This window comes from Salmo salar, unplaced genomic scaffold (assembly GCF_905237065.1).
Source record: "Salmo salar unplaced genomic scaffold, Ssal_v3.1, whole genome shotgun sequence".
Classification (NCBI taxonomy): domain Eukaryota; kingdom Metazoa; phylum Chordata; class Actinopteri; order Salmoniformes; family Salmonidae; genus Salmo; species Salmo salar.
Window position 1 is genome coordinate 154,605 of NW_025547587.1, and position 21,358 is coordinate 175,962.

Consider the following 21,358-nt stretch of genomic DNA (forward strand, 5'->3'; position numbering starts at 1 on the left):
TCAAGAGAGGCTTTATACACTTGGTACACATCCGGTGGATAGAGAGCCGTTTATTAGGTTCAACATAGGAGGGCCAAGCACAGGAAGCAGCTCTTTCAGTAGTTTAGTTGGAATAGGGTCCAGTATGCAGCTTGGAGGGTTTGGAGGCCATGATTATTTTCATCATTGTGTCAAGAGATATAGTACTAAAACACTTTAGTATGTCCCTTGATCCTAGGTCCTGGCAGAGTTGTGTAGACTCAGGACAATGGAGCTTTGGAGGAATACCCAGATTTAAAGAGGAGTCCGTAATTTGCTTTCTAATGATCATGATCTTTTCCTCAAAGAAGTTCATAAATTTATTACTGCTGAAGTGAAAGCCATCCTCCATTTGCGAATGCTGTTTTTTAGTTCGTTTTGCGACAGTATCAAAAAGAAATTTCGGATTGTTCTTATTTTCCTCAATTAAGTTGGAAAAATAGGATGATCGAGCAGCAGTGAGGGCTCTTCGATACTGCACGGTACTGTCTTTCCAAGCTAGTCGGAAGACTTCCAGTTTGGTGTGGCACCATTTCCGTTCCAATTTTCTGGAAGCTTGCTTCAGAGCTCGTGTATTTTCTGTATACCAGGGAGCTAGTTTCTTATGACAGATGTTTTTAGTTTTTAGGGGTGCAACTGCATCTAGGGTATTGCGCAAGGTTAAATTGAGTTCCTCGGTTAGGTGGTTAACTGATTTTTGTCCTTTGACGTCCTTGGGTAGGCAGAGGGAGTCTGGAAGGGCATCAAGGAATCTTTGGGTTGTCTGAGAATTTATAGCACGACTTTTAATGCTCCTTGGTTGGGGTCTGAGCAGATTATTTGTTGCAATTGCAAACGCAATAAAATGGTGGTCCGATAATCCAGGATTATGAGGAAAAACATTAAGATCCACAACATTTATTCCATGGGACAAAACTAGGTCCAGAGTATGACTGTGGCAGTGAGTAGGTCCAGAGACATGTTGGACAAAACCCACTGAGTCGATGATGGCTCCGAAAGCCTTTTGGAGTGGGTCTGTGGACTTTTCCATGTGAATGTTAAAGTCACCAAAAATTTGAATATTATCTGCTATGACTACAAGGTCCGATAGGAATTCAGGGAACTCAGTGAGGAACACTGCATATGGCCCAGGAGGCCTGTAAACAGTAGCTATAAAAAGTGAGTGAGTAGCTGCATAGATTTCATGACTAGAAGCTCAAAAGACGAAAACGTCATTGTTTTTTTTTTTGTAAATTGAAATTTGCTGTCGTAAATGTTAGCAACACCTCCGTCTTTGCCGGATGCACGGGGGGTATGGTCACTAGTGTAACCAGGGGGTGAGGCCTCATTTAACACAGTAAATTCATCAGGCTTAAGCCATGTTTCAGTCAGGCCAATCACATCAAGATTATGATCAGTGATTAGTTCATTGACTATAACTGCCTTGGAAGTGAGGGATCTAACATTAAGTAACCCAATTTTGAGATGTGAGGTATCACAATCTCTTTCAATAATGGCAGGAATGGAGGAGGTCTTTATACTAGTGAGATTGCTAAAGCGAACACCGCCATTTTTAATTTTGCCCAACCTAGATCGAGGCACAGACACGGTCTCAATGGGGAAAGCTGAGCTGACTACGCTGACTGTGCTAGTGGCAGACTCCACTAAGCTGGCAGGGTAGTTAACAGCCTGCTGCCTGGCCTGCACCCTATTTCATTGTGGAGCTAGAGGAGTTAGAGCCCTGTCTATGTTCGTAGATAAGATGAGAGCACCCCTCCAGCTAGGATGGAGTCCGTCACTCCTCAACAGGCCAGGCTTGGTCCTGTTTGTGGGTGAGTCCCAGAAAGAGGGCCAATTATCTACAAATTCTATCTTTTGGGAGGGGCAGAACACAGTTTTCAACCAGCGATTGAGTTGTGAGACTCTGCTGTAGAGCTCATCACTCCCCCTAACTGGGAGGGGGCCAGAGACAATTAATCGATGCCGACACATCTTTCTAGCTGATTTACACGCTGAAGCTATGTTGCGCTTGGTGACCTCTGACTGTTTCATCCTAACATCATTGGTGCTGACGTGGATAACAATATCTCTATACTCTCTACACTCGCCAGTTTTAGCTTTAGCCAGCACCGTCTTTAAATTAGCCTTAACGTCGGTAGCCCTGCCCCCTGGTAAACAGTGTATGATCGCTGGATGATTAGTTTTAAGTCTAATACTGCGGGTAATGGAGTTGCCAATGACTAGGGTTTTCAATTTGTCAGAGCTAATGGTGAGAGCCGTCGGCGTCTCAGACCCCACAACGGGAGGAGCAGAGACCAGAGAAGTCTCGGCCTCCGACTCCGACTCGCTTAATGGGGAGAACCGGTTGAAAGTTTCTGTCGGCTGAATAAGCGACACCGGTTGAGCATTCCTACAGCGTTTCCCTCCAGAAGCCATGAGAAAGTTGTCCGGCTGCGGGGACCGTGCGAGGGGGTTTATACTAACGTTACTATCTGTACTTACTGGTGGTACAGACGCTGTTTCATCCTTTCCTACACTGAAATTGCCCTTGCCTAACGATTGCGTCTGAAGCTGGGCTTGCAGCACAGCTATCCTCACCATAAGGGGTGAATAAGTTGAATGAAAAAAGTTGAGTGAGGGAAAAAGTAAAAATATACGGTAATGAAAAAGTAAAAACCGTCAGGTAGCAAAGTAAGATCGGCAACAAAACGCACAGCAGCGTAAACAAGTCTGCAAGTTCTGACCGGAAACAGGAAACTGCTGGCTTGCCACACATGATCTTGGAAATGATAACAGAGTATCAGGATAAGACCCAGATGGAGACAGTTCGAATCACAGATGTTTATTAACAAAACAGGGGGGCAGGCAGAGGACAGGTCAAGGGCAGGCAGACGACAGGTCAAGGGCAGGCAAACGACAGGTCAAGGCCAGGCAGAGGACAGTACTCCAGTACGTAAGTGTCAGTGAGGTACAGAATGGCATGCAAGGGCAGGGCAGAACGGTCAAAACCAGGAGGACTGGAAAACGGGAAAACACGCTGGTAGGACATGACAAGACGAGCTGGCAACAGACAAACAGAAAACGCAGGTATAAATACACAGGAGATAATGGGAGACACCTGGTTGGGGGGTGTAGACAAGCACATGTCATGTAAAACAGATCAGGGTGTGACACAGAGACTATATAGGCTCCAGCTGCTGAAATTAAATGTCACCCTAAGGGAAATATAATGTAGCCTAATGGATTATGATACAGTGCCTTGCAAAAGTATACATCCCCCTTTGGTGTATTTCCTATTTTGTTGTATTATAACCTGTAATTTAAATGGGTTTTTATTTGGATTTCATGTAATGGACATACACAAAATAGTCCAAATTGGTGAAGTGAAATGAAAAAAATAACTTTAAAAAATTTGATTTTTTTTTTTAAAAACGGAGCGTGCATATGTATTCACCCCCTTTGCTATGAAGCCCCTAAAAGTTTTTATTTTTATTTGACCTTTATTTATCTGGGCAAGTCAGTTAAGAACAAATTCTTATTTTCAATGACGGTCTAGGAACAGTGGGGTTAACTGCCTTGTTCAGGGGCAGAATGACAAATGTGTACCTTGTCAGCTCGGGGATTACAATCTTGCAACCTTTTGGTTACTAGTCCAACGCTCTAACCACTAGCCTAAATAAGATCTGGTGCAACCAATTACCTTCAGAAGTCACATAATTATTTAAATAAAGTCCACCTGTGTGCAATCTAAGTGTTACATGATCTCAGTATATATACACCTGTTCTGAAAGGCCCCAGAGTCTGCAACACCACCAAGCAAGGGGCACCATGAAGACCAATGAGCTCTCCAAACAGGTTAGGGACAAAGCTCTGGAGAAGTACAGATCAGGGTTGGGTTATAAAAAAATATCAGAAACTTTGAACATCCCACAGAGCACCATTAAATCCATTATTAAAAAATTGAAAGAATATGGCACCACAACAAACCTGCCAAGAGAGGGCCGCCCACCAAAACTCACGGACCAGGTAAGGAGGGCATTAATCAGAGAGGCAACAAAGAGACCAAAGATAACCCTGAAGGGAGCTGCAAAGCTCCACAGCGGAGATTGGAGTATCTGTCCAAAGGACCACTTTAAGCCGTACACTCCACAGAGCTGGGCTTTACGGAAGAGTGGCCAGAAAAAAGCCATTGCTTAAATAAAAAAATAAGCAAACACGTTTGGTGTTCGCCAGAAGGCATGTGGGAGACTCCCCAAACATATGGAAGAAGGTACTCTTGTCAGATGAGACTAAAATTGAGCATTTTGGCCATCAAGGAAAATGCTTTGTCTGGTGCAAACCCAACACCTCTCATCATCCCGAGAACACAATCCCCACAGTGAAGCATGGTGGTGGCAGCATCATGTTGTGGGGTTGTTTTTCATTGGCAGGGACTGGGAAACTGGTCAGAATTTAAGGAATGATGGATGGCGCTAAATACACAGAAATTCGTGAGTGAAACCTGTTTCAGTCTTCCAGAGATTTGAGACTGGGACGGAGGTTCACCTTCCAGCAGGACAATGCCCCTAAGCATACTGCTAAAGCAACACTCGAGTGGTTTAAGGGGAAACATTTAAATGTCTTGGAATGGCCTAGTCAAAGCCCAGACCTCAATCCAATTGAGAATCTGTGGTATGACTTAAAGTTTGCTGTACACCAGCGGAACCCATCCAATTTGAAGGAGCTGGAGCAGTTTTGCCTTGAAGAATGGGCAGAAATCCCAGTGGCTAGATGTGCCAAGCTTATAGAGACATACCCCAAGAGACTTGCAGCTGTAATTGCTGAAAAAGGTGGCTCTACAAAGTATTGACTTTGGGGGGGTGAATAGTTATGCACGCTCAAGTTATCTGTTTTTTTGTCTTATTTCTTGTTTGTTTGACAATAAAAAATATTTAGCATCTTCAAAGTGGTAGGCATGTTGTGTAAATGAAATGATACAAACCCAACCAAAAATCTATTTTAATTCCAGGTGGTAAGGCAACAAAATAGGAAGAATGCCAAGGGGGGTGAATACTTTTGCAAGCCACTGTATATGATAGATAAAAACTAATAACATACACAAACGCAGGCTAAATTGTATATTCATTGACCATGTATTTACCATCTAATTAATTGGCTATAGGACTAGTCAGTGTTCCTCAGTCCCACTGTACCAAGCTTTCTCTCTCGCTCCCTCTCCTCTCTCTCTCTCTCTCTCCTCTCCCTCCCCCTCATTCCTAATTGGCATAACCCTCCTCACCTCTCCACTGTGCTATAGCTGATGTGGGGTGAGACTTCACAAAATGGTTGCCATGTATCACCCAGGTGGGTGCCACACATTGGTGGTGGATGAGGTGAGATTCCCCCCTTACTATATAAAGCACTTTGAGTACAGCATTTGGTAAAAAAAAAAAAGGTGCTATAAAAACCCATTATAATTATTCACTTTCTGTCTTCCTTCTCTCTCTCTCCTTCCCTCTCTTTCTCTCTCCTTCCCTCTCCTCTCTCACCTTCTCTCTCCTCTCTCTCTCTAGCTGTGTGTGTCTCCTCTGCTGCTCTTTTGCCCTTTGATCTTTCTCCAGTATTGGTTGTACACACACACTGCACCGAGAGAGAGTAGAGAGAGAGAGAGAGAGCAGAGCCGCGGGAAGCAGCAGGCACGGCCACTGCCCCGGTCAGTGCTCGCGACAGTCCCCGGATCTACCCTACCAACCAACGAGGACACGCTACACGGGAGTCCCGGAGTATCCTTTCGTTCCAACGAAGATAAGGATACACGTTTCACCCCACAGACCTGAGAAGGAGAATGTAAAAAAATAAATAAAAGGAAAATGCCTCGGAAAAAGCAAGACCAACCGCAGCGCTTAGGGCTACAATCACGTAAGTGTATTCGGTAATACAGCTTTCTGCTCCGTTCAGTGGAGCGGTAACCAGGGGCGGAGAGGTGAAACGGGGAAGGGATACGGTAGCACGAGAGGGAGATGAGCGGTTGGAATACCGTAGCCTGAGAGGTCTGGATCTACTGCACCCGGGCAGCTCGCGGGCGGCAGCCATGTTGTGAACCGAGAGAGCTGGAGCGGGTGCGCAAGCCGTGACCGCGGGGCCGGTGGATCAATAACGGGGTCAGTCGGTTCTAAAGGTTGAGTTTGGCTCGTGACACCATTACCGACACAGTCAGACAGACATCTATCCATCCGGACACACATACACACACACACACACACACACACTCACCGTAACCTCACAACATTATAGGCTACTTTGTCTAATGAGGTTACGGTAGGTTACTGCAGGCTACCGTGTGTCCGTCCGGTCTAGATAAGATGTCTGTCTGGGCCAGTAATGGTGTCACGAACTGTAGACAACATAACATGTTTTTGCTTATTGACACGATCTCATTGTTACTGTGAAGGACAAGTTATATTTACCATTTTGTACAGTTGGAACAAACAGAACGTTTCTAGTCGTTATTATAGGTCTATGCTTCTAGCACGTCAATAGCGACGTTAGAGAATGTGTCCCTCGGATCGGTTCGTGACAGCGTTATTACCGATCGGTCAGACAGACATCTGGAGCGGAGAGAGAGAGAGAGAGACACACACACACACACACACACACACACACACACACACACACACACACACACACACACACACACACACACACACACACACACACACAGACACACACACACACACACACACACACACACACACACACACACAGAGACACACACACACACACACACACAGAGACACACACACACACACACACACAGAGAGCAACACACACACACACACACACACACACACACACACACAGAGACACACACACACACACACACACACACACACACACACACACACACACACACACACACACACACACACACACACACACACACACAGAGACACACACACACACACACACACACACACACACACACACACACACACACACACACACACACACACACACACACACACACACACACACACACACACAGAGACACACACACACACACACACACACACACACACACACACACACACAGACACACACACACACACACACGTTAGAGCCCTAATAACAGGAGATGGATTGATACTCCTGTTGTTCGAATGTACAAACGGTTGTTGACGTATACGGCTAAATTTAAGATAATAACACAAGAAAGAGATGTTCCTCACTACAACATAGGGGGTTTTATCTGAAATGTACCCCATTATAACATAGGGGTTTATCTGAAATGTACCCCATTACAACATAGGGGGTTTATCTGAAATGTACCCCATTACAACATAGGGGAATAGTACCCCATTACAACATAGGGGTTTATCTGAAATGTACCCCATTACAACATAGGGGTTTATCTGAAATGTACCCCATTACAACATAGGGGTTTATCTGAAATGTAATACATTACAACATAGGGGTTTATCTGAAATGTACCCCATTACAACATAGGGTTTTATCTGAATAGTACCCCATTACAACATAGGGGTTTATCTGAAATGTACCCCATTACAACATAGGGGTTTATCTGAATAGTACCCCATTACAACATAGGGGGTTTTATCTGAAATGTACCCCATTACAACATAAGGGTTTATCTGAAATGTACCCCATTACAACATAGGGGGTTTTATCTGAAATGTACCCCATTACAACATAGGGGTTTTATCTGAAATGTACCCCATTACAACATAGGGGGTTTTATCTGAAATGTACCCCATTACAACATAGGGTTTTATCTGAATAGTACCCCATTACAACATAGGGGTTTATCTGAAATGTACCCCATTACAAAATAGGGGTTTATCTGAATAGTACCCCATTACAACATAGGGGTTTATCTGAAATGTACCCCATTACAACATAGGGGTTTATCTGAAATGTACCCCATTACAACATAGGGGGTTTTATCTGAAATGTACCCCATTACAACATAGGGGGTTTATCTGAAATGTACCCCATTACAACATAGGGGTTTATCTGAAATGTACCCCATTACAACAAAGGGGTTTTATCTGAAATGTACCCCATTACAACATAGGGGTTTATCTGAAATGTACCCCATTACAACATAGGGGTTTATCTGAAATGTACCCCATTACAACATAGGGGTTTATCTGAAACGTACACCATTACAACATAGGGGGTTTTATCTGAAATGTACCCCATTACAACATAGGGGGTTTATCTGAAATGTACCCCATTACAACATAGGGGTTTTATCTGAAATGTACCCCATTACAACATCGTGGTTTTATCTGAAATGTACCCCATTACAACATAGGGGTTTTATCTGAAATGTACCCCATTACAACATAGGGCTTTATCTGAAATGTACCCCATTACAACATAGGGGGTTTTATCTGAAATGTACCCCATTACAACATAGGGGGTTTTATCTGAAATGTACCCCATTACAACATAGGGGTTTATCTGAAATGTACCCCATTACAACATAGGGGTTTATCTGAAATGTACCCCATTACAACATAGGGGGTTTTATCTGAAATGTACCCCATTACAACATAGGGGGTTTATCTGAAATGTACCCCATTACAACATAGGGGTTTATCTGAAATGTACCCCATTACAACATAGGGGGTTTTATCTGAAATGTACCCCATTACAACATAGGGGTTTATCTGAAATGTACCCCATTACAACATAGGGTTTTATCTGAAATGTACCCCATTACAACATAAGGGTTTATCTGAAACGTACCCCATTACAACATAGGGGGTTTTATCTGAAATGTACCCCATTACAACATAGGGGTTTATCTGAAATGTACCCCATTACAACATAGGGGGGTTTATCTGAAATGTACCCCATTACAACATAGGGGGTTTTATCTGAAATGTACCCCATTACAACATAGGGGGTTTATCTGAAATGTACCCCATTACAACATAGGGGTTTATCTGAAATGTACCCCATTACAACATAGGGGGTTTATCTGAAATGTACCCCATTACAACATAGGGGTTTTATCTGAAATGTACCCCATTACAACATAGGGGGTTTATCTGAAATGTACCCCCCCCAAAAAATAGTTTTTTTTCTATATATTTTTTTCTATACATTTCGTCTCTGCGTTTCATTATTTTCCTTCGATTCGCGAGAGGCTGTATGTATCTCACATGATAAGAGAAAGCATCCGAGTGAGCGAAACAGCGCCCCTCTGTCTGTCTACGTGTAAGCCATCTATCTGATGCTGTGTGGTCAGAAGGAGTATGACATGGTTGCCGCCCGTAGCGTTGAAGGCAAGGGAAGCCAGTAGGCATATACCAGTGGCGGTCAGTGCCGTTCAAGATGAGGGAGGACAATTTGTTTTCATGAGCTTGACCTTATTTCTATTACAGCATATTGGATGACCGTCATTCATATTCCATTCACCCAGTTCAATGTAACAGTGATGGGTTTAGGATACTGTCATTCATATTCACCCAGTTCAATGTAACAGTGATGGGTTTAGGATACTGTCCTTCATATTCACCCAGTTCAATGTAACAGTGATGGGTTTAGGATACTGTCATTCATATTCACCCAGTTCAATGTAACAGTGATGGGTTTAGGATACTGTCCTTCATATTCACCCAGTTCAATGTAACAGTGATGGGTTTAGGATACTGTCATTCATATTCACCCAGTTCAATGTAACAGTGATGGGTTTAGGATACTGTCCTTCATATTCACCCAGTTCAATGTAACAGTGATGGGTTTAGGATACTGTCCTTCATATTCACCCAGTTCAATGTAACAGTGATGGGTTTAGGATACTGTCCTTCATATTCACCCAGTTCAATGTAACAGTGATGGGTTTAGGATACTGTCATTCATATTCACCCAGTTCAATGTAACAGTGATGGGTTTAGGATACTGTCCTTCATATTCACCCAGTTCAATGTAACAGTGATGGGTTTAGGATACTGTCATTCATATTCACCCAGTTCAATGTAACAGTGATGGGTTTAGGATACTGTCATTCATATTCACCCAGTTCAATGTAACAGTGATGGGTTTAGGATACTGTCATTCATATTCACCCAGTTCAATGTAACAGTGATGGGTTTAGGATACTGTCATTCATATTCCATTCAGCCAGTTCAATGTCAATTAATTAATTTGTTGAAAACTGTTCAACTATTGTCTTTCTCTCTGTTTTGAGTCAACTGCTCACCTCATGTTATGCACTGCAGTGCTAGTTAGCTGTAGCTTCTACTTTCAGTATTATATTCATTCTCTGATCCTTGGATTGGATGGACAACATGTCAGTTCCTGCTGCAAGAGCTCTGATAGGTTGGAGGACGTCCTCCGGAAATTTTCCTAATTACTGTGTAAGTCTATGGAAGAGGGTGAGAACCATGAGCCTCCTAGGTTTTGTATTGAAATCAATGTACCCAGAGGAGGACGGAAGCTAGCTGTCCTCCGGCTACACCATGGTGCTACCCTACATAGTGCTGTTGAGGCTACTGCAGACCTTCATTGCAAAACAGTGTGTTTTAATCAATTATTTGGTGACGTGAATATATATTACCCCTGTGATTTTACCTAAGCACCTCTATTGCTAATGCAGCCTAAACATAATGTATGCCTACCAACACACACAGATCGGCTTGACAGGATGAGTACAACTCGTTTATCAGAGATTCTTACAGGCTTCATAGTTTAAACTTCAGAGATTCTTACAGGCTTCATAGATTCAATTTCAGAGATTGTTACAGGCTTCATAGATTAAACTTCAGAGATTATTACAGGCTTCATAGATTAAACTTCAGAGATTATTACAGGCTTCATAGTTTAAACTTCAGAGATTATTACAGGCTTCATAGATTAAACTTCAGAGATTATTACAGGCTTCATAGATTAAACTTCAGAGATTCTTACAGGCTTCATAGATTACATTTTATCTTATTACAGGCTTCATAGTTTAAACTTCAGAGATTCTTACAGGCTTCATAGTTTAAATTTCAGAGATTATTACAGGCTTCATAGTTTAAACTTCAGAGATTATTACAGGCTTCATAGATTAAATGTCAGAGATTATTACAGGCTTCATAGATTCAACTTCAGACATTATTACAGGCTTCATAGTTTAAACTTCAGAGATTATGACAGGCTTCATAGATTCAACTTCAGAGATTCTTACAGGCTTCATAGATTAAACTTCAGAGATTATTACAGGCTTCATAGTTTAAACTTCAGAGATTATTACAGGCTTCATAGTTTAAACTTCAGAGATTCTTACAGGCTTCATAGTTTAAACTTCAGAGATTATTACAGGCTTCATAGATTAAACTTCAGAGATTATTACAGGCTTCATAGATTAAACTTCAGAGATTCTTACAGGCTTCATAGATTACATTTTATCTTATTACAGGCTTCATAGTTTAAACTTCAGAGATTCTTACAGGCTTCATAGTTTAAACTTCAGAGATTATTACAGGCTTCATAGTTTAAACTTCAGAGATTATTACAGGCTTCATAGATTAAACTTCAGAGATTATTACAGGCTTCATAGATTCAACTTCAGAGATTATTACAGGCTTCATAGATTAAACTTCAGAGATTATTACAGGCTTCATAGATTAAACTTCAGAGATTATTACAGGCTTCATAGATTAAATTTCAGAGATTAATACAGGCTTCATAGTTTAAACTTCAGAGATTATTACAGGCTTCATAGATTAAACTTCAGAGATTATTACAGGCTTCATAGATTAAACTTCAGAGATTCTTACAGGCTTCATAGATTACATTTTATCTTATTACAGGCTTCATAGTTTAAACTTCAGAGATTCTTACAGGCTTCATAGTTTAAACTTCAGAGATTATTACAGGCTTCATAGTTTAAACTTCAGAGATTATTACAGGCTTCATAGATTAAACTTCAGAGATTATGACAGGCTTCATAGATTCAACTTCAGAGATTATTACAGGCTTCATAGTTTAAACTTCAGAGATTCTTACAGGCTTCATAGTTTAAACTTCAGAGATTATTACAGGCTTCATAGATTAAACTTCAGAGATTATTACAGGCTTCATAGATTAAACTTCAGAGATTCTTACAGGCTTCATAGATTCAACTTCAGACATTCTTACAGGCTTCATAGATTAAATTTCAGAGATTATTACAGGCTTCATAGTTTAAACTTCAGAGATTCTTACAGGCTTCATAGTTTAAACTTCAGAGATTATTACAGGCTTCATAGATTAAACTTCAGAGATTCTTACAGGCGTCATAGATTACATTTTATCTTATTACAGGCTTCATAGTTTAAACTTCAGAGATTATTACAGGCTTCATAGATTAAACTTCAGAGATTATTACAGGCTTCATAGATTAAACTTCAGAGATTATTACAGGCTTCATAGATTAAACTTCAGAGATTATTACAGGCTTCATAGTTTAAACTTCAGAGATTATTACAGGCTTCATAGTTTAAACTTCAGTCATTATAACTATAGGCTACATTTCTGTTGAATTTGTGACACTACGCAATGAGTCGTAACCTACAGTACACTGCTTCTCCAGGTTCACAATATTTTCTGTGTGGGAGAGTTTTCAGAAAAGCTAACTAAATCAAACTGAATATATTCTATATTCATAGCTGATGTTACATTTCCTACTTGACAGTACATTTACATTTTTAGTCATTTAGCAGAAGCTCTTATCCAGAGCGACTTTCACAACAACAACAAAGAACTGTTGATATTGCTCCGCCGCGGGGATTGAACCCACGACCCTAGCGTTGTAAACACCAACGCTCTACTAACTGAGCTACGCGGGATCGGAGTAGCCAGTTTGAATCTGCCTTGAATAAGAGTAGATGCCCATTCTTAAGGCAACACACACATTTTATAGCAAGAGAGCAGGGGGGTAGGGGGCGAAAAAAAAAGTTTCATATTATTGACATCACTTTTACAGTAGCCTATCACACAACGACTGTGTGCAATGCAAATGAATGACAACAGAGTGAACATTTGTAACGGTCTTCGTCGTCCTCAGATGAAGGGGAAGAGAAATCAGACCAAAGTGCAGCGTGGGAAGTGTTCGTCATTTTTAATGATAAAACTGAACACTAAATCCGACAAGCAAAGCAAAAGAACAACCCGAACAGTCCCGTCAGGTGCAAAACACTAAACAGAAAATAACTACCCACAAACCCCAAAGGAAAACAGGCTGCCTAAGTATGACTCCCAATCAGCGACAACGATGTACAGCTGTCCCTGATTGAGAGCCATACCAGGCCAAAAACAAAGAAATACAAAGCATAGAAAAAAGGACATAGAATGCCCACCCAAATCACACCCTGACCAAACCTAAATAGAGACATAAAAAAGGTGGTCTCAGGTCAGGGCGTGACAACGTTTGATTACTTATTTTAACTGGGCTACACACGATATCGGTCCTATACTACTCAGACGTATAACCGTGTATAAAAATGGACCAGAGGCCGGGGTCAGATTGACAGAGAGGCATAAAGGTTGTTCACTTATTTGCAGACGGCTACAGGAAGCTTTTTTTAGTTGTTGTTGTTAAGTTTTGAGTAATGGTGCACTGAATAATTATAGCTAGTTGGCTAAGCTTTAATCAACATGGATATCCCAAAATGACTGGGCACTGGCAAGAGCAAACTGAGGACCACCTTGTGGAGGCGGACGCCGAGCTCACGGAGCAGCCTGCTGAGGGGACAAGCAGGAGACCCCGAGCTGGCCTTGTGTAGCGTCTGATTTGGTTGTGGTGCTCCGCTGTGTTGTCTGAGGAGGCAATACAGGACTTTTTCAATGTGTGTAGCAGAGTTCCAGATATCTGGTAATAGCCGGCTTTTGGCCGATAATTAAAAAATTAATTTATAAATACATTTGGAAATAGTGTTTATTACCTCTACATTGATGGACATAGTGTTTATTAGCCTCTACATTGATGGACATAGTGTTTATTAGCCTCTACATTGATGGACATAGTGTTTATTAGCCTCTACATTGATGGACATAATGTTCATTAGCCTCTACATTGATGGTTATAATGTTTATTAGCCTCTACATTGATGGACATAATGTTCATTAGCCTCTACATTGATGGACATAATGTTTATTACCTCTACATTGATGGACATAGTGTTTATTAGCCTCTACATTGATGGACATAGTGTTCATTAGCCTCTACATTGATGGACATAGTGTTTATTAGCCTCTACATTGATGGACATAGTGTTTATTAGCCTCTACATTGATGGACATAGTGTTTATTAGCCTCTACATTGATGGACATAGTGTTTATTAGCCTCTACATTGATGGACATAATGTTCATTAGCCTCTACATTGATGGTTATAATGTTTATTAGCCTCTACATTGATGGATATAATGTTTATTAGCCTCTACATTGATGGACATAGTGTTTATTAGCCTCTACATTGATGGACATAGTGTTTATTAGCCTCTACATTGATGGACATAATGTTCATTAGCCTCTACATTGATGGACATAGTGTTTATTAGCCTCTACATTGATGGACATAGTGTTTATTAGCCTCTACATTGATGGACATAGTTTGTATTAGCCTCTACATTGATGCACATAGTGTTTATTAGCCTCTACATTGATGGTTATAATGTTCATTAGCCTCTACATTGATGGACATAATGTTTATTACCTCTACATTGATGGACATAGTGTTTATTAGCCTCTACATTGATGGACATAGTGTTTATTAGCCTCTACATTGATGGACATAGTGTTTATTAGCCTCTACATTGATGGACATAGTGTTTATTAGCCTCTACATTGATGGACATAGTGTTTATTAGCCTCTACATTGATGGACATAATGTTTATTAGCCTCTACATTGATGGACATAATGTTTATTAGCCTCTACATTGATGGACATAGTGTTTATTACCTCTACATTGATGGTTATAATGTTTATTAGCCTCTACATTGATGGACTTAGTGTTTATTAGCCTCTACGTTGATGGACATAATGTTTATTACCTCTACATTGATGGACATGATGTTTATTAGCCTCTACATTGATGGACATAGTGTTTATTAGCCTCTACATTGATGGACATGATGTTTATTAGCCTCTACATTGATGGACATAGTGTTTATTAGCCTCTACATTGATGGACATAGTGTTTATTAGCCTCTACATTGATGGACATAGTGTTTATTAGCCTCTACATTGATGGACATAGTGTTTATTAGCCTCTACATTGATGGACATAGTGTTTATTACCTCTACATTGATGGACATAGTGTTTATTAGCCCTACATTGATGGACATAGTGTTTATTAGCCTCTACATTGATGGACATAATGTTTATTACCTCTACATTGATGGACATAATGTTTATTAGCCTCTACATTGATGGACATGATGTTTATTAGCCTCTACATTGATGGACATAGTGTTTATTAGCCTCTACATTGATGGACATAGTGTTTATTGGCCTCTACATTGATGGACATAGTGTTTATTAGCCTCTACATTGATGGACATAGTGTTTATTACCTCTACATTGATGGACATAGTGTTTATTAGCCTCTACATTGATGGACATAGTGTTTATTAGCCTCTACATTGATGGACATAGTGTTTATTAGCCTCTAAATTGATGGACATAGTGTTTATTAGACTCTACATTGATGGACATAATGTTTATTACCTCTACATTGATGGACATGATGTTTATTAGCCTCTACATTGATGGACATAGTGTTTATTAGCCTCTACATTGATGGACATAGTGTTTATTACCTCTACATTGATGGTTATAATGTTTATTAGCCTCTACATTGATGGACTTAGTGTTTATTAGCCTCTACGTTGATGGACATAATGTTTATTACCTCTACGTTGATGGACATTATGTTTATTAGCCTCTACATTGATGGACATAATGTTTATTACCTCTACATTGATGGACATAGTGTTTATTAGCCTCTACATTGATGGACATAGTGTTTATTACCTCTACATTGATGGATATAGTGTTTATTAGCCTCTACATTGATGGACATAGTGTTTATTAGCCTCTACATTGATGGACATAGTGTTTATTAGCCTCTACATTGATGGACATGATGTTTATTAGCCTCTACATTGATGGACATAGTGTTTATTACCTCTACATTGATGGACATAGTGTTTATTAGCCTCTACATTGATGGATATAATGTTTATTAGCCTCTACATTGATGGACATAGTGTTTATTAGCCTCTACATTGATGGACATAGTGTTTATTAGCCTCTACATTGATGGACATAGTGTTTATTAGCCTCTACATTGATGGACATAGTGTTTATTAGCCTCTACATTGATGGACATAGTGTTTATTAGCCTCTACATTGATGGACATAATGTTTATTAGCCTCTACATTGATGGACATAGTGTTTATTAGCCTCTACATTGATGGACATAATGTTTATTACCTCTACATTGATGGACATAATGTTTATTAGCCTCTACATTGATGGACATAGTGTTTATTAGCCTCTACATTGATGGACATAGTGTTTATTAGCCTCTACATTGATGGACATAGTGTTTATTAGCCTCTACATTGATGGACATAGTGTTTATTAGCCTCTACATTGATGGACATAGTGTTTATTAGCCCTACATTGATGGACATAATGTTTATTAGCCTCTACATTGATGGACATAATGTTTATTACCTCTACATTGATGGACATAATGTTTATTAGCCTCTACATTGATGGACATGATGTTTATTAGCCTCTACATTGATGGACATAGTGTTTATTAGCCTCTACATTGATGGACATAGTGTTTATTGGCCTCTACATTGATGGACATAGTGTTTATTAGCCTCTACATTGATGGACATGATGTTTATTAGCCTCTACATTGATTGATATAGTTTTTATTAGCCTCTACATTGATGGACATAGTGTTTATTAGCCTCTACATTGATGGACATAGTGTTCATTAGCCTCTACATTGATGGACATAGTGTTTATTAGCCTCTACATTGATGGACATAGTGTTTATTAGCCTCTACATTGATGGACATAGTGTTTATTAGCCTCTACATTGATGGACATAGTTTGTATTAGCCTCTACATTGATGCACATAGTGTTTATTAGCCTCTACATTGATGGTTATAATGTTCATTAGCCTCTACATTGATGGACATAGTGTTTATTAGCCTCTACATTGATGGACATAATGTTTATTACCTCTACATTGATGGACATAGTGTTTATTAGCCTCTACATTGATGGACATAGTGTTTATTACCTCTACATTGATGGATATAGTGTTTATTTGCCTCTACATTGATGGACATAGTGTTTATTAGCCTCTACATTGATGGACATAATGTTTATTACCTCTACATTGATGGACATGATGTTTATTAGCCTCTACATTGATGGACATAGTGTTTATTAGCCTCTACATTGATGGACATAGTGTTTATTACCTCTACATTGATGGTTATAATGTTTATTAGCCTCTACATTGATGGACTTAGTGTTTATTAGCCTCTACGTTGATGGACATAATGTTTATTACCTCTACATTGATGGACATGATGTTTATTAGCCTCTACATTGATGGACATAGTGTTTATTAGCCTCTACATTGATGGACATGATGTTTATTAGCCTCTACATTGATGGACATAGTGTTTATTAGCCTCTACATTGATGGACATAGTGTTTATTACCTCTACATTGATGGTTATAATGTTTATTAGCCTCTACATTGATGGACTTAGTGTTTATTAGCCTCTACGTTGATGGACATAATGTTTATTACCTCTACATTGATGGACATGATGTTTATTAGCCTCTACATTGATGGACATAGTGTTTATTAGCCTCTACATTGATGGACATGATGTTTATTAGCCTCTACATTGATGGACATGATGTTTATTAGCCTCTACATTGATGGACATAGTGTTTATTAGCCTCTACATTGATAGACATAGTTTTTATTAGCCTCTACATTGATGGACATAGTGTTCATTAGCCTCTACATTGATGGACATAGTGTTTATTAGCCTCTACATTGATGGACATAGTGTTTATTAGCCTCTACATTGATGGACATAGTGTTTATTAGCCCTACATTGATGGACATAATGTTTATTAGCCTCTACATTGATGGACATAATGTTTATTACCTCTACATTGATGGACATAATGTTTATTAGCCTCTACATTGATGGACATGATGTTTATTAGCCTCTACATTGATGGACATAGTGTTTATTAGCCTCTACATTGATGGACATAGTGTTTATTGGCCTCTACATTGATGGACATGATGTTTATTAGCCTCTACATTGATGGACATAGTGTTTATTAGCCTCTACATATATGGACATTATGTTTATTAGCCTCTACATTGATGGACATAGTTTTTATTAGCCTCTACATTGATGGACATAGTGTTTATTAGCCTCTACATTGATGGACATAGTGTTCATTAGCCTCTACATTGATGGACATAGTGTTTATTAGCCTCTACATTGATGGACATAGTGTTTATTAGCCTCTACATTGATGGACATAGTGTTTATTAGCCTCTACATTGATGGACATAGTTTGTATTAGCCTCTACATTGATGCACATAGTGTTTATTAGGCTCTACATTGATGGTTATAATGTTCATTAGCCTCTACATTGATGGACATAGTGTTTATTAGCCTCTACATTGATGGACATAATGTTTATTACCTCTACATTGATGGACATAGTGTTTATTAGCCTCTACATTGATGGACATAATGTTTATTAGCCTCTACATTGATGGACATAGTGTTTATTAGCCTCTACATTGATGGACATAGTGTTTATTAGCCTCTACATTGATGGACATAGTGTTTATTACCTCTACATTGATGGTTATAATGTTTATTAGCCTCTACATTGATGGACATAGTGTTTATTAGCCTCTACATTGATGGACATAATGTTTATTAGCCTCTACATTGATGGACATAGTGTTTATTAGCCTCTACATTGATGGACATAATGTTTATTAGCCTCTACATTGATGGACATAGTGTTTATTAGCCTCTACATTGATGGACATAGTGTTTATTAGCCTCTACATTGATGGACATAGTGTTTATTAGCCTCTACATTGATGGACATAGTGTTTATTAGCCTCTACATTGATGGTCATAATGTTTATTAGCCTCTACATTGATGGACATAGTGTTTATTACCTCTACATTGATGGACATAGTGTTTATTAGCCTCTACATTGATGGACATAGTGTTTATTAGCCTCTACATTGATGGACATAGTGTTTATTAGCCTCTACATTGATGGACATAGTGTTTATTAGCCTCTACATTGATGGACATAGTGTTTATTAGCCTCTACATTGATGGACATAGTGTTTATTAGCCTCTACATTGATGGACATAGTGTTTATTAGCCTCTACATTGATGGACATAATGTTTATTAGCCTCTACATTGATGGACATAGTGTTTATTAGCCTCTACATTGATGGACATAGTGTTTATTAGCCTCTACATTGATGGACATAGTGTTTATTAGCCTCTACATTGATGGACATAGTGTTTATTAGCCTCTACATTGATGGACATAGTGTTTATTAGCCTCTACATTGATGGACATAGTGTTTATTAGCCTCTACATTGATGGACATAGTGTTTATTAGCCTCTACATTGATGGACATAGTGTTTATTAGCCTCTACATTGATGGACATAGTGTTTATTAGCCTCTACATTGATGGACATAGTGTTTATTAGCCTCTACATTGATGGACATAGTGTTTATTAGCCTCTACATTGATGGACATAGTGTTTATTAGCCTCTACATTGATGCACATAGTGTTTATTAGCCTCTACATTGATGGTTATAATGTTCATTAGCCTCTACATTGATGGACATAATGTTTATTAGCCTCTACATTGATGGACATAGTGTTTATTACCTCTACATTGATGGTTATAATGTTTATTAGCCTCTACATTGATGGACTTAGTGTTTATTAGCCTCTACGTTGATGGACATAATGTTTATTACCTCTACATTGATGGACATGATGTTTATTAGCCTCTACATTGATGGACATAGTGTTTATTAGCCTCTACATTGATGGACATGATGTTTATTAGCCTCTACATTGATGGACATAGTGTTTATTAGCCTCTACATTGATAGACATAGTGTTTATTAGCCTCTACATTGATGGACATAGTGTTCATTAGCCTCTACATTGATGGACATAGTGTTTATTAGCCTCTACATTGATGGACATAGTGTTTATTACCTCTACATTGATGGACATAGTGTTTATTAGCCCTACATTGATGGACATAATGTTTATTAGCCTCTACATTGATGGACATAATGTTTATTACCTCTACATTGATGGACATAATGTTTATTAGCCTCTACATTGATGGACATGATGTTTATTAGCCTCTACATTGATGGACATAGTGTTTATTAGCCTCTACATTGATGGACATAGTGTTTATTGGCCTCTACATTGATGGACATAGTGTTTATTAGCCTCTACATTGATGGACATAGTGTTTATTACCTCTACATTGATGGACATAGTGTTTATTAGCCTCTACATTGATGGACATAGTGTTTATTAGCCTCTACATTGATGGACATAGTGTTTATTAGCCTCTAAATTGATGGACATAGTGTTTATTAGACTCTACATTGATGGACATAATGTTTATTACCTCTACATTGATGGACATGATGTTTATTAGCCTCTACATTGATGGACATAGTGTTTATTAGCCTCTACATTGATGGACATAGTGTTTATTACCTCTACATTGATGGTTATAATGTTTATTAGCCTCTACATTGATGGACTTAGTGTTTATTAGCCTCTACGTTGATGGACATAATGTTTATTACCTCTACATTGATGGACATGATGTTTATTAGCCTCTACATTGATGGACATAATGTTTATTAGCCTCTACATTGATGGACATAGTGTTTATTAGCCTCTACATTGATGGACATAGTGTTTATTAGCCTCTACATTGATGGATATAGTGTTTATTAGCCTCTACATTGATGGACATAGTGTTTATTAGCCTCTACATTGATGGACATAGTGTTTATTACCTCTACATTGATGGACATGATGTTTATTAGCCTCTACATTGATGGACATAGTGTTTATTAGCCTCTACATTGATGGACATAGTGTTTATTAGCCTCTACATTGATGGTTATAATGTTTATTAGCCTCTACATTGATGGACATAGTGTTTATTAGCCTCTACATTGATGGACATAATGTTTATTACCTCTACATTGA

The 21,358-nt window shown here is 39.1% G+C and overlaps 1 protein-coding gene across 5 annotated transcripts in view; it reads left to right on the forward strand.

The window, feature by feature from the left end:
- The first annotated feature begins 5,547 nt into the window (after positions 1-5,547).
- Positions 5,548-21,358, forward strand: part of LOC106578196 (zinc finger protein 827) — a 53,700-nt gene continuing 37,889 nt past the window's right edge. The window contains exon 1 of one of the 5 annotated variants that reach the window (XM_045711392.1): positions 5,548-5,895. The gene's annotated coding sequence lies outside the window, so the exon portion shown is untranslated. Of the gene's footprint in view, positions 6,138-21,358 lie in introns of all 5 variants that reach the window. The other 4 variants (XM_045711395.1, XM_045711394.1, XM_045711391.1 and 1 more) reach the window with 4 other exon arrangements.